A 13445-nucleotide genomic window follows, 5' to 3' on the forward strand; every position below is an offset into this window, starting at 1 on the left:
TCATAATTTTTTTAAATTGATCATTCTTTCCTTTTTCTGTGTTATTTTTCTAATAGTTTTTTTTTTCGTTTGCTTTGTAATTATTCATCTATTTATTATTTCCATCAATAAAGAACATTTGTTATTATGATTATTATAATACGTCCGTTTTTAAAAACAGAAACGGTCACCTAAATCCCGAGCTGTACGGTCAGAAATACATAACTCTTGAAAAAAGGACAGAACTCTGGGATATTCAGAAATGTCCAGAGCTTCAACAGTATACTGCATATTATATAAGATGGTGAACCAAAGGAGGTGTGCAATAAGTTGATGAAAGATGTTTACTGCAATGATATATCTACTATAATTTTATTATGTATATATTTCTTTTTTTTTCCTTTTATACTAATACGAGCCAGTTTTTGTACTTTAGCCTAAATTTTATTACGATGCAGTTAGAGGCAAATTTAATTGGAATTAGATTAAAATTATTGAGTTCCAAAGATTAGGCCACTAAAAAATTAAAATTGTTGCATGTTAATCGCGTAGCGGTATCATTTTAATTACTTTGTGCACGCATGTTGGGAGTAGAAAATGGTGTTGGCGCCACACCAACAAAGGAAACGGTACCAATTGTTATTATCGAAGCGTTTGTGAATGTTAACGTAGCAAAATATAATTTATAAACGTGGCAGCAATGCCTGCCGGGAATCTCAACAGAGCGCAGGACGAATGACCGATTTAGTTGCATCACATTGTGGTCACTGCATCCGCCAATAGGTCAAGGAAATGATACTCTACTGTTCACATGAGTTAGGAATTTATATGCAAATGATTGAATATGAATCAGTGATTAAATTTATATATTTCATAACTTCTCTCAGTTACCCAAATTGTTTTTAATATTGCTTAACATTGCTCATTAGTGCTATAGATTTTTTTGTAAATATCTTTTAAGCTTTTTAGATTCGAAATGTTTTTTAATGCTTTCCGGTGGCATTTATAAGAGATCTCGAATGAATATTTTTTAAGAGTATGTCACTGCTTCTCATAAAAATATAAATTAAGAGAAATATGGAACCTATATTTTGATACACTAAATTTTAAATGATAAAATTTATGTTTAAATACAAATTCTAGACAAAAGCTTGAAGCGCGTGGATAGGAAACCACTTTTTAAGAAAAATATTTACTTTATCTCATGAATCGCTCAAATTTTTTATTAATTGTAATTTTAATAGTACTACAGACTTTTTATAGGCGTCTTTTAAGAATATTTTTTTGTCCAAAATATCCTTGTAAACGATTACCAGTCGCATCCATAAGAGATTTAGACTAAATGTTTTTCAATGATACGCCACTGGTTCTAGAACTAAAAATTAAATAAAAAATAGAACTGGAAACTTTCTGTTACGATTTTTTTAACTAACAATATCTTTTAAACAATTTGCTATAGTTTTATGTTGGATTATTCAGTTTTGGTACATTGTCTTATTGTTTTGCCATTACCATCGATAAACAAAAGTTGATACGGTCCGCATCGCCGTTTCAAACTAACCTCGAATCTCCGTGAAACAAATTCCACGTCACCGATCGGTCAACAAAAAAGAAACACGACAACTTTGGTCCGAACTTATCCGGAAAAACAACCCCCGACACAAATCCCTAACAGTGTTTAAGGAAAACCCTCGACCTTGCGACCCCAGAACGATTCTTCAGTCGCGTCGGCCGTCGACCATATACAGGACGACCTCAATCTAACTCGATAAACTAACACTGATGATGTTATATCCAACTCCCATGCATTGTCTAATCCAAAACTGCTTTTTTTGAAGGGTCAAAATGTCCACATAGTTTTTTGATTACATATTTTGGGACTGACTTTGTTATCTTTATCATTCAAATTCAAAACGTGAAAATTTCCTTTATTTGCGATTCTTGTTTTGAGAGGGTGCTATATAAATGACTGAATGTGCTTTAAATTACAATAAAATTTCAGAAATTCTAGTTAATATACCCACAAGCAAAAATTCTTAGCGTCCGAATTAATGGCCATTAATGAACAAAAAGTATTCAGTTTAGGACTTAGGATATAACAACCATTCATTTTGCAAAAATCATACTTGATAAAATTTGTCTTTTCTATGACAAACGGAAGTACAAAAAAATGCCGGGCGTGCATATTTAAAATAAAAAACGCATTATTAACTTTCGTGGTCACCCGGTATATAAAACTTAAGGTACTCTTGTCCTTTAGAATCGTGGGAATCTCAGTAATGGATCTGAGTACATTAAATTACCTACTTTTACCAGAAATTATCACTAAATACCACTTAAACTATCACTAATTTTCATTTCTATATCTTATATGTGTTAACCTACATTTCCGAATCAAAACTCACATTTCTTTCTTGCAATACGATTTACAAAATAAATAAAAATGTCATAAACAAATCATAAATGTAATAACAATAATAACAAAATAAGAAATTAAACAGAGTCTAATAGCAAAAATCTAATTCTTGGTGAAATGGGATATTGAAAACCTGTTTTAATAACAAAAAATAAATAAATGTTGATATATTAAATCAAGAATAATACAGTCGGTAGAACACAAATTCAACAGTTAAAATCTCTGTCAAAATATAATTTATTAAGCTCAATTGCCAAAAAATATGTATTTATTTTATAGGCTTATAGGTTATTTTAGTTTAAAGAGAAAATATAGTTCTTATTTACTTTATCTCATCACCTGTTTTTGAACTTAAAAAACAACAACAACAAACAACTGTTTCAGTAGAACACAAGCTCCGAATATTTTTTCGGTATCGAAATTTATTTTGAACGACTTATTACCACAAAAGTTTTCCTAAATTACCTAGTATTGCCACGATAATTTCACTAATGACAAATACCGATTCCCACCACCATTATCAATCAAATATGCCAAAACGATGCCACAAATCAGATTGCTGGCAAAAAAGTTGTTTGTTAATAATATTCTCATGGACTTTTTAAATATATCATCCCTGATCTTATGGTACAGCACATTTTTCTGTTTCGGTAGAACCTGGATATTTTTCGACGTATCGTATCTTCAGAATCAGACATGTTTCAAACGACTTATTACTACAAAAGGTTTCCTCATTACCTCAAAAATTTTCCTAAATTTCCCAATATTACCACGGTAACATCAATAAAGGTCATTTTTGATATAAAATTCATTTTTTTTTATACATATTGGACATTGTACATATGAATTTATCTAGAATTTCCAGGGGAATCCAAAAATGGCAATAATGCACATAAAATAAGAAACCTGGTATTTGCCCCCGATGAACGGTACACCCTGTATAAAATCTAAATGGAACTATGCAACTTTTCTATTTAACTGAGTTAAATGATGACAAAATCATCGAAAAGTCTGGCGCCAAATGTATTTCTCTAAAAACATTAAAATCGAATACCCCAAAGCGACGCCCCCGAAGACCTCAATTATAACAATACACGAATAAACTCAGGCGCATAATACCACTGTTGAGGATTTTTTTCGGGTCAGTCACGACGCTGCCATCTCTCGATCAAAAGCCGAACCTGCGACTAGGTCTAATAGTTCGTCTATAAAACTCGGGGGGTACGTTTTTCTAGGCGCGGTTCAAACCCGGGCTCGCCCCGAGTTTAATAGCAAAATTTTCAACGTATCCGGGAATAATTAATCCGATCATTTTCACACAATGCCCTTTAAATTAACTCGGATCGCCCTTTTCGCATATTCATGAGCGTCGCGTCCCACTCGGTTAGTTAGTCGCGGAGAGTTAATTTCCCTCGTGGAACTGATTTCGACGCTTGATTACGTCTACCACGGTTTGAAGCGGCTCTGCCGGAAAAGAGTCGGGGAGGGGGGGGGGGGGGGTAAAGGGGGAGATTATGGTAATAACTCTCACGGAGTTATGGTCGGCGGTTGGTTTAACTTTCGTTATGACATTATATCCGAAATTGACGCCACGAGACCTCAAGGTTTACGAAGCCGACATGTAGATCACTGAAAGTATTTCCAGTTCTCAGACATTCGTCCAATCAATCGTCTTCCAACCTTATCTAAAGTTTTGGAGAAAGTCATTAATGTATAAATTTATGACTATGTTATTTCTAATCATATTGTCAATCTGGATTTTCTAAAGGTTTTAGTATATTAGTCTACTTTTAGACATCAACGATCACATTATTAGTTCTTTAGATAATGTTCTTGCGACTGCACTTATATCTTTAGATTACTCTAAAGCCTTTGATCGACTTGACCATAAACTTATGTGCGCCAAATTGATTTACTACGGCTTCGATGATGTTTCGACTGGATTTTTTGAAAACTACTTAGCTAACCGTTGACAATGTAAGTTCTGAATTTCTCCCTGTTTCATCAGGTGTACCGCAAGGTTCTGTCCTTGGACCTGTATTATTCTTAATTCATATTTCTAATATTTGTACATCCATCGAATATTTGAATTTGCATTCATTTGCTGATGACTCTCTGCTATTTTACTCCTTGGATCCTAAATTATTTGATATTGCAATCAATTTATATCAATTTGTATTTGAATAACTTATTTCTATATTCTTCCAGGCATAATCTTCAGATTCAGCTATTTTCTCCTAAACCTTACATTGAATAAGTACCCCAAATGTATTTATTAATTAATGGTGAACGTTTGAAAATTGTGAATTGTAATAAAAAGCTTGGTGTTATATTTGATTGTAGATTTAGATTCGTGGAATATGTTTCTTTGTTGGTGAAAAGGTCTTATTTGGTTTTGGGCCAGGCATAGAACTGTCCTTAATTTCAGTTCACGCAAACTTTTAGCTCAATCACTTGTCCTTTGGATCATGAACTATGGTTTAGCCCCCTATTAACCATGTCTTGATAGTATTAATAAATATAGATTGCAAAAAATTCAAAACAGCTGTTGCAGATTTATTTTCGCCTTGCATCAGTTTGATAGGACTTCCAACAAAATCCAGGAACAACTGGCTAAAAATTCACAATAGTTTCAAGTACTTTTTGGTGCCTACGGTGTTCCAAATTATTAGCACATCCAATCCGTCCTACTTACGACCTAAATTACCGTTTCGTCATGTTCAATCGGTGGCTTTAAGGCACCCGAACAGACTCCCACTGCCACAATATCGTTTATCTTTGTTCCTCAGATCATTTTCACATAAGGCTATTGTAATTTTTAATGGTATACCCGATTCGGTAAAATCACATTCAATAAAATTCTTTAAAAAATATTACAGGTTGAAACTGGTAACTTCTCAAATAATTTGATTCTCAATGTTATTCTTTTCATTTTTACTTTGCTCTTCTGTGATAGCAAAAAAGATTAATGAATTGCACATAAATAAAAAATATTTAGTCAATTTTCTATTATTTATTTCAAAAGCTACATTTCGGGAGTTATCGAATTCCACAGGAACACAGCAACGCTAGTCAGTTATCTAGAAGGCAACTACTGTTTTATACCATTTAGGGTTACAACCACATGTTGCTTTTTGCTAATTGGGTAATTTAATGCATTCATATATATATATATATATATATATATATATATATATATATATATATATATATATATATATATATATATATATATATATATATATATATATATATATATATATATATAGCGATATCAATCGATTATTCTAGAGAGATTTCGATAGTTTGATGATAATAAGTAGTAGTTACTGGAAGTATGGTGGTTACTTATGGTTAGTTAGTAGTTATTAATGAAATTATGGTCGTAATATTAAGCAATTTAAGGAAATTTTAATTATTAAAAATGTTGACGCAATTACCCTAACCAAAAACTAACCAAAACGTGTCGTGTCTCATAGTGAAGATAGAATTTCTACAGAACCTAGGTTCTGTAGAAATAGAAAAATCCATTAGGAGAGGGATAATATTTTGTAAAAATTCCAAATAAAATTATAAATTTTTAAAAATGTTTGGAAGCAACACCTACTGTTACCCACTATTACTGAGCTTTGTGGGCGGGCACTTTTGTTATTTTGTCACAAAAATTATGAACTGTCAATGAGTAGTGTGTTCACAGTGCGGAATATTAAATCAAAATTATTTGGATATTTTTTGGAGAAGTACTGAGTATTAACAAGAAACTCATTTTCTGTGCTCTCAATTCTTTTTTTTTTTGTTTTTGTCTTCAATTAAACCTATTTTTTCAAATCATATGGTAGTGTCCAAAAATAATGCGCAAGGTCATTCTAAAGTGTTTACCTTCATCTGTTTGACTGTGTTATTATATATTAATTTGTTGTTAAATAACCCTTATTTAATGTCATAATTGTTTAAGAAGTCGTATTGCTAGAAAGAAATGTTTTGAGTGTTGTTTCAATTACACCCATCTTTAATATGTTTGAACTTTGCTATTATTTTTGATCTTGTTGATGTTCTTCTTGTTATTATATTCAAAATGTAGGTTAATAAATAGTATTTTAAAAAGGTTTTCTCTACTTACTTGTCGCAATTTATTTCATAGAAGCAAGATCATTGCAATGACAATGGCAGTGAAAAATATTTAAGTGAATCGGTAATAGAGATCCGCTACTGACACCCTCTGAAAAGTTAACGGGGCTTCAAAAGAATTTCCGAATGAATACCAATTGCGGAGTACGGATGTGGGGCGATAAAGCATCTCCCAATAATTCAGTAACACTAGAAAGTGTTTGGTGCACTAAAAAATCTGTACACGGTCATATCAAATTATAAAATTCAAACAACTGTAGATTATTTAAGGCAAGGGCCATCTACTTCTTGAATAAATAAAGACATTGACTCGAAAGAAAAGTGCGGGAGCAAGCTTCGGCTGTCTAAAAGGAACTGAGTTGAACATATCCTTTGGTGACATCGAATAATTTATATAGACAAAAGTCATATCAAAGTAATAGGAAACTACAGCACATAATTTCCGGTAGATAGTCTCTATCTCTTGACGATGCTCGAATGTACCCATAGAACAAAAAGTATACATAACGCCATTACTCCGTTGAAGACCGCGCAAGATTAGCTAGCATTTGCTATGTCACACCAATACTAAGTGTCCACTTCATTCGACTATGCCACTGCAGCGCAATGTAGCCTGATAATAAGATATAAATGGACTGGTAATAAGCCATAGGACTGCTTTTGAGTAAAATGAAACTACCAGAGTGGAGGCAGTAGCTCTTCATGAAGATTTACCGACGTTTGTTGGGTAAGCTGCGAATGCGTCTAAGTACCAAGCAATTAAGAACTCTGATAAAAACCACTAACTAACTAACTGAACTAAAACCTCCATACTAGAGGCAGCAGCGGTTCCTGAAGATTTACAAGCAAATTAGTGGGCGAGCTGCGAATGAGAGTTACAAATGGGGCTTCCAAAGCATCGGTCATCATCTTTTTGACGCGACTAGAAATCAGCTCATCTCCCATTCAGTTTTTGTGTTTGGCTTATGATCTATATCTCCCATACGTATAAGCCGAAGGGATTTTCCGGAATCCGCGCGTTTGACGTATCCCATTTCGTGGGGGGATAAATGACAAAATCGAGCATTCCAAATATTCATACGGTCAACCCTCTCTCACTCATTGTCCCTCTCTTTCTAGCTCCCTGTCTCGCTCTCGCGCCGTCTCGTCCCGTTGTCGAGAGCGTATCTATATGCATATACGGACTGGCCGGTCCGCGTCGGAGCCCGGAAAATGGAAAATGGCTTTTCTTTGACACCTCGAAATTAGATTTTTTCGAAAAAAGAATAAAACGGACCGGCTAAGACTCGCCGCACGGTCGTCGTCGTGACCCGGGGCTTCTCTCGGATCTCCATAAACCCTCCCACGAAGAGATAGGCCAATCGGCTCCAAATATGAATACGAAATTTAGCGGCCGAATAGTTTCGTCGGCAGCGCGGACGGTCATCATTTTAAGCGGCCATTTACAACGTTGAGGTCGTAATGGAGGAAGCTTCCGGTTCCTCAGAGCGGGAGTTCCCAATTACCTCAATGACGTGCTGTAGAATACCACAAGTGATGTCTAGTACTAGCGCATAGTTATTTTTTAACCCCATCTCTGTTTCAATCGTCACCACGGCGTTTTAAGATAAGAAAAATTATGCTTCTATATAAGCTAACCAACCAAAAATTCTGATAGGTTTGCCAAACCAAGTTGCGGTCCAGGTATTGTATGTCGAGAGCACACACTGGGCTGGAAGTGACTCTCAGTGAATCAAACGCCTTGAACTAGAAGGTATGCTATACCATACATAGCAATCGGACCAAGAGCTTCTGCGTTGAACTCTTTCCACTTCCAGATTTTCTCAGGAAATCTTGTCGGTGCATATTTAGTTAATTTTATGAGGTGCTCGTAATTTTAAGGTGAAATTTACCACGTTGACGTTTCCAATTGCTTTGATAACGTACTATGGAGTACCCTAAGGAATGTTAAATACAAGATTTTAAATCCTGTCGACTACTCATATCTGTTTCAGTCTTCACCAAGAGCACTTCAAAGGTAAGTAGGATTTTCACATTCTCCATCTTTAATTAAACAGTTGACCACCCTTTTAAGACGTAGAAAGAGAAAATATGGTTTTATATTAGGAAGCTAACCAAGGCTCCCAGAAAGATTGGGGTGGGAGAGAGTTGTTGCAAACCGCAGCAGGATACTCTATATATTGTTCTGTCTCAGGTTGAAAGCTTTCATTGGACAGGAATAACTAGCATCTCTCAAGTAACAACTTTAAAACCAAGTACCCAAGATATCCTTAAATCAGCAGATGATGAATACTGCTAGAATACCCGCAACAGTTTATTTGTATGCGTTGTGAGTTGGCGCATTGTGAGATGGGAATCATGGGACTGGGACTAATGCCCTTACTCCTGCTCAACGAGAATACCGTTAGAATATGCCGAAACCTGTTGCTAGTATGCATGTGGAGGAGACCGATACGGAGCCGATTTATAAAAAGCAAACGAAATGTTGCGCGTCAATAGAACAACTCGATTATGTGGTTCGATATGGAAATAATTACCCATAAAAAGTTATTGCCCTTATAATTTCCAACCGGTCGTCTGTCCGAGAGTCGACCGAGTCCAAAAATAATTTATGGTTACAATAACTCAATCACGACTTTCGGTCGTCGCGTACCGGGTTGCTGGCAAAAAATTTAATTCTCAGAATTGGAAAAAAGTCCCTCGGACGAAAAAACCAATCGGAGCTGGGGGACAATATAAATATTTTGTTTATGCATCCGCCGTTAAAAATTATGTTGACAAGTAAACAAAGGCGAGATAAGACCCTGATACGCCGCGAGGCTAACCTCGCAAGTTATAGGTAACCTTTGCTGGGGCGAAGATCCACTCCATCCAGGTACGGACTCACGCGTTTCATGACGAAATCGCACGTCTACAATGAGGTTTGGTTTTAAGCACCCAATCCACGATGACCTTGGTCTGCCAAAGTTTGCAATCTTCTTGAGTCCATCATTAGTTCTCATCCCATAAGCTTAGTAGACCCTTACAAACTCTGAATAATGCAGATGTCTTGTAGCAGAATACATGGTTTCATGGCCGAGTCTACCATCTACCAACCACCATACCTATGACGTACCAGTGACTATCTCTTTCTTCTTCTCAAGGTTTGCTTAAATCCTAACAGTATTAAAGTATTAATATCATCATTGTTTAAATAGAATATAATGTACCGATTTTCAGGCAAATTTGTCTGTATCGGTAGGTATTGTGAGGTGTGCCGCACTTACAATCTGCTAGTTATCTCTTGAAATTATGGCCATAGAATACCACCGTGCTCCCTGAATTTCTTGTCCATTACATTGAGTAGCTCTCCAACATTGCTTTATTATTGCAGCATCCCAATATTTTAATGACAGAATACTGGTTAATCTTGCGGTATAGTTTAGTCAGGTTTGCCTTTTGTACATCTGCATCGTCTCTGGCCACTGGTCGCTGTTAGTAGATGCTGTGCGGAACACCAACTGTGTTTTGTTTTTGTCTAGACACGTGCTCTACAGTATACGTGCTTATCCGGTGACATTCCTTGGTAATTCATCAGCATTTTAATCACAGAACACTATCATAAATAAAAATTTTCTTTGAGTCTTTCCGCTCAGTTTTGTCAGCTTTGCCTTTTGTACATATGCTTCACTTCCGGTAACTTGTAGGTATATCAGCTCATCTCAGCTGTTCGGAACACCACCAATAGAGGTTGATATCTCTTACTGATTCGTCATCATCCTGATGATTGCTATTGCTCGTTTGGCACAATTTTACGGCCTCTGCCTTATGTAAATATTCACCTTTGTTAGCAACCTTGTGGATAGATTATATGCGCTTCTCTGGTGATATTTCTTGATAATCTGTCAGCATTTTAGTTTCAAAATACCAGTGTTCGACTCAGTTTCGCCAACTTTGTCTTTGGCGTCATCTCTAGCAATGTTGTTGGTATCAGTAGATGATCTCGACATCTCCTGAGGATTTTCAGCACAATTTTACCAACTTCATTTTGTATAGATATTTTCAGGCTACTTGGTACAGTATATATTCTTATCGGGTGATATTTCTTGCCATCTGTCAGCTTTTTATCCGGAGAATACCACCAAAAATAATGATTTTCGGTGGTTCGTGTTACACAGTTTCGCCAGCTTTGTCTGCTGTACATCATGCATCGTCTCTAGCAAATTGTCGGTATAGACGCTTTGTAGAATACCACCAAAAGAGGTAAATATCCATTGCTGATTTGTCATCATGAAAATGATTCTCAATGACACACTCGGTAGAATTTTACCAACTTTGGTTTGTGTAGACAAGTGCTCTACAGTACACGCGCTTATGCGGTGATATTTCTTCGTAATTCATCAACATCAGATTTCCTTTGACTCTTTTCACTTACTCTTTGCCTTTTGTGCGTGTGCATCACCTTCGACAACTTTTAGCTGAGCTCTACGGAGCACCACCAATAGAGGATGATTTTCTTTGACCCACTCGCCATAATTTTACGAATTTGGTTTTATGTTGATCCTCACCTTTGATAATAGGCGTACAATCAATTTGGTTAATATTTCCTGGTCATCATTTATTCTTTTAGCGACAAAAGACCACCATAATTAATAACTTTCCAGCTTCTGTAGATCAGCGCCATTAGCGATTTGCCGGTGTTGGTAGATGTTTCTGCGGATTCCGCCCCTGTCCGGCGACATCTCCCGGTCATCTGTCGTCAGTCGTACTACAGACCGGACGTCTTTTTGGTCGCGTTTTCGCGTTCGCCGCTCGCATAAATGCTTAATCAAATTTTTCTGGTATTCTGTAAGCTGTCGTTAGGAGAATGCCGTTATTTATGCCTTCGTTCGGATTTGAGCCTGCCGGTCAGCGCGCTGCCTCACGATATGGAATCTCGCCAAGTGTTTAAAGTATTGTTTGCTCAATATAAAATCCGACGTCATTTTTATGCATTCCGCGCGCTCGCGGTTGAGATGCATATCGGCGCGGTCGGTCGCCCTGTCGAGGCAGCCGGCGAAGTGTGAAATCGCCTCTAAAAGTAAACAATTATGGCGGCGATTTACGTACAGTGTGTCCCATTGTCGATGGTTTTAAGTCGCACCTCCATTATCAATAAAGCTAGACTATTACGGCTTTCCTCACTACTTTTCATAGAAAAGTGGCATAAATAGAAATATTTAGGAATTAATATTGTTTGGCATGGGTTTATAAAAAAACTAATTTCTTGTGTGGTCATTGTCTGCAGAACTAATAAGGATGATTTAGGCAAAGAGTAGTTGCAGTTTTGTAAGCTTTACTCAAAACAATTTTTGGTTTTACAAAAAAAAACACAAATTTTCATCGATTTTTTAAAATGCTCCTAGCTGTCTAAATATTAATTGTAGCAGACAATGATAAATACAAAAGTTTTAGTAAATTTTATCCTTAATTAAATTTATATTCTAAATAAAATTTTTGACATATTAAAAAAACCTTTTCTTTAAGTGGAATTCTTATTAATTAATTAAATGGATGATTTTATTACGAAATAGCATATGATAAGGTTATTTTGGAGAATAAGTAAATAATTAAATACCCAAATAAAATAAATAAAAATCCACCTTACACCGAGTGAGATGAAAATCCTGCAACTGCCAAATATTGCCTGCAATATTTTGTATGTTTTGCTCCCCTATATATTTATAAAGCAACGTAATGCGCCACGCTGTACAAGGTGTGTTCAAAAAGTAAAGTGGCTTTTAAGTTTTATCAAAAGCATTTATTTATTCATCAAAAGTAATATTTTCCCCTTCAAAATAATCCCCCAGATTGTGAAAATGTTGCTTCCAATCCTCGAAGCACTTCTGGTAAGCACTTCTTTTTATGTCCTCAAGCGTTCCAAAACTCCTTCCTTTCATGCGTTTCTTGATCTGGTTTTGTTTTGAGCCAAAAAGTTAGACACAAGCAACAACAGTGGGTAGATGCATTAACTTTTTCTTCCTATTGCTTCTCGCAAACGGCGCATAACTTGAACTTTATGGATTGTACGACCTTGTGGTAAGAACTCTTGATGTACTAGGCATTGACGCGTTTTACTCGGTCTTGGCGATTCTAGGGGTCTTCCATTGAGACTGCTGTGCTTTGGTTAGTTGATTCGTCACCAGTTATGACCTTTTTGAGCAATTAGGATCATCATTAACGTCATTTAACAGCTCTTGAGCGATGCCCCTGTGAACATGAGTTAGGGAGATATGTACAACAACAAAAATATCGAAGTTCGAATGTGCGTAGCCCGTATAATTACAAAAGTCAACTTATTTTTTGCAACATACCTCGTAAGTTGCTCTGTGTTTTACCCCACAGTTTTCAATTTAATTTCTATTGTTCCTATTTATTTATCCTTGTATTGCGACTCTCTCGAAATTACATTAAAATAAGTTATTTTTTGAAAAGAGAATTACTACTGATTTGCAAATACAATTTTATGCAGGTCCAGTTTAGATATGAAATGAAATAAGAAAGCAATGAGAATTATTACTCAGCAAGTCGAAACTGTATCAAAAATATGTATTAGCAAAAGAAACATGTAAACAACCCGTGGAAAACTTTTCTACGCGAAGAATATATTTTAACGATAAAAAACCCCTCGTAGCTCAAGTAAAAACGCACGTCATGTATTAACATGGGTTTTCATATTTCACCTTATCTTACAGGACATGTTTACTTGTTTTCGCAATTTCTGCCAAAAATAAAGAAATCCATTACTGGTTAATACGTTTAAACAATATATATAGAATATGTGCTCATAAATTGAAAACAAGGAGGATGTTGATATTTTTAAAGAAGTTATTTTAGTGGTTTGCAAGTTAACTAAAACTTATAATCACCATTTCCATTAAATAAATTTATAGAATGCTTTGTT

This window comes from Cylas formicarius, unplaced genomic scaffold, assembly GCF_029955315.1.
Source record: "Cylas formicarius isolate icCylForm1 unplaced genomic scaffold, icCylForm1.1 PGA_scaffold_9__14_contigs__length_23061073, whole genome shotgun sequence".
In the NCBI taxonomy this organism is placed as follows: domain Eukaryota; kingdom Metazoa; phylum Arthropoda; class Insecta; order Coleoptera; family Brentidae; genus Cylas; species Cylas formicarius.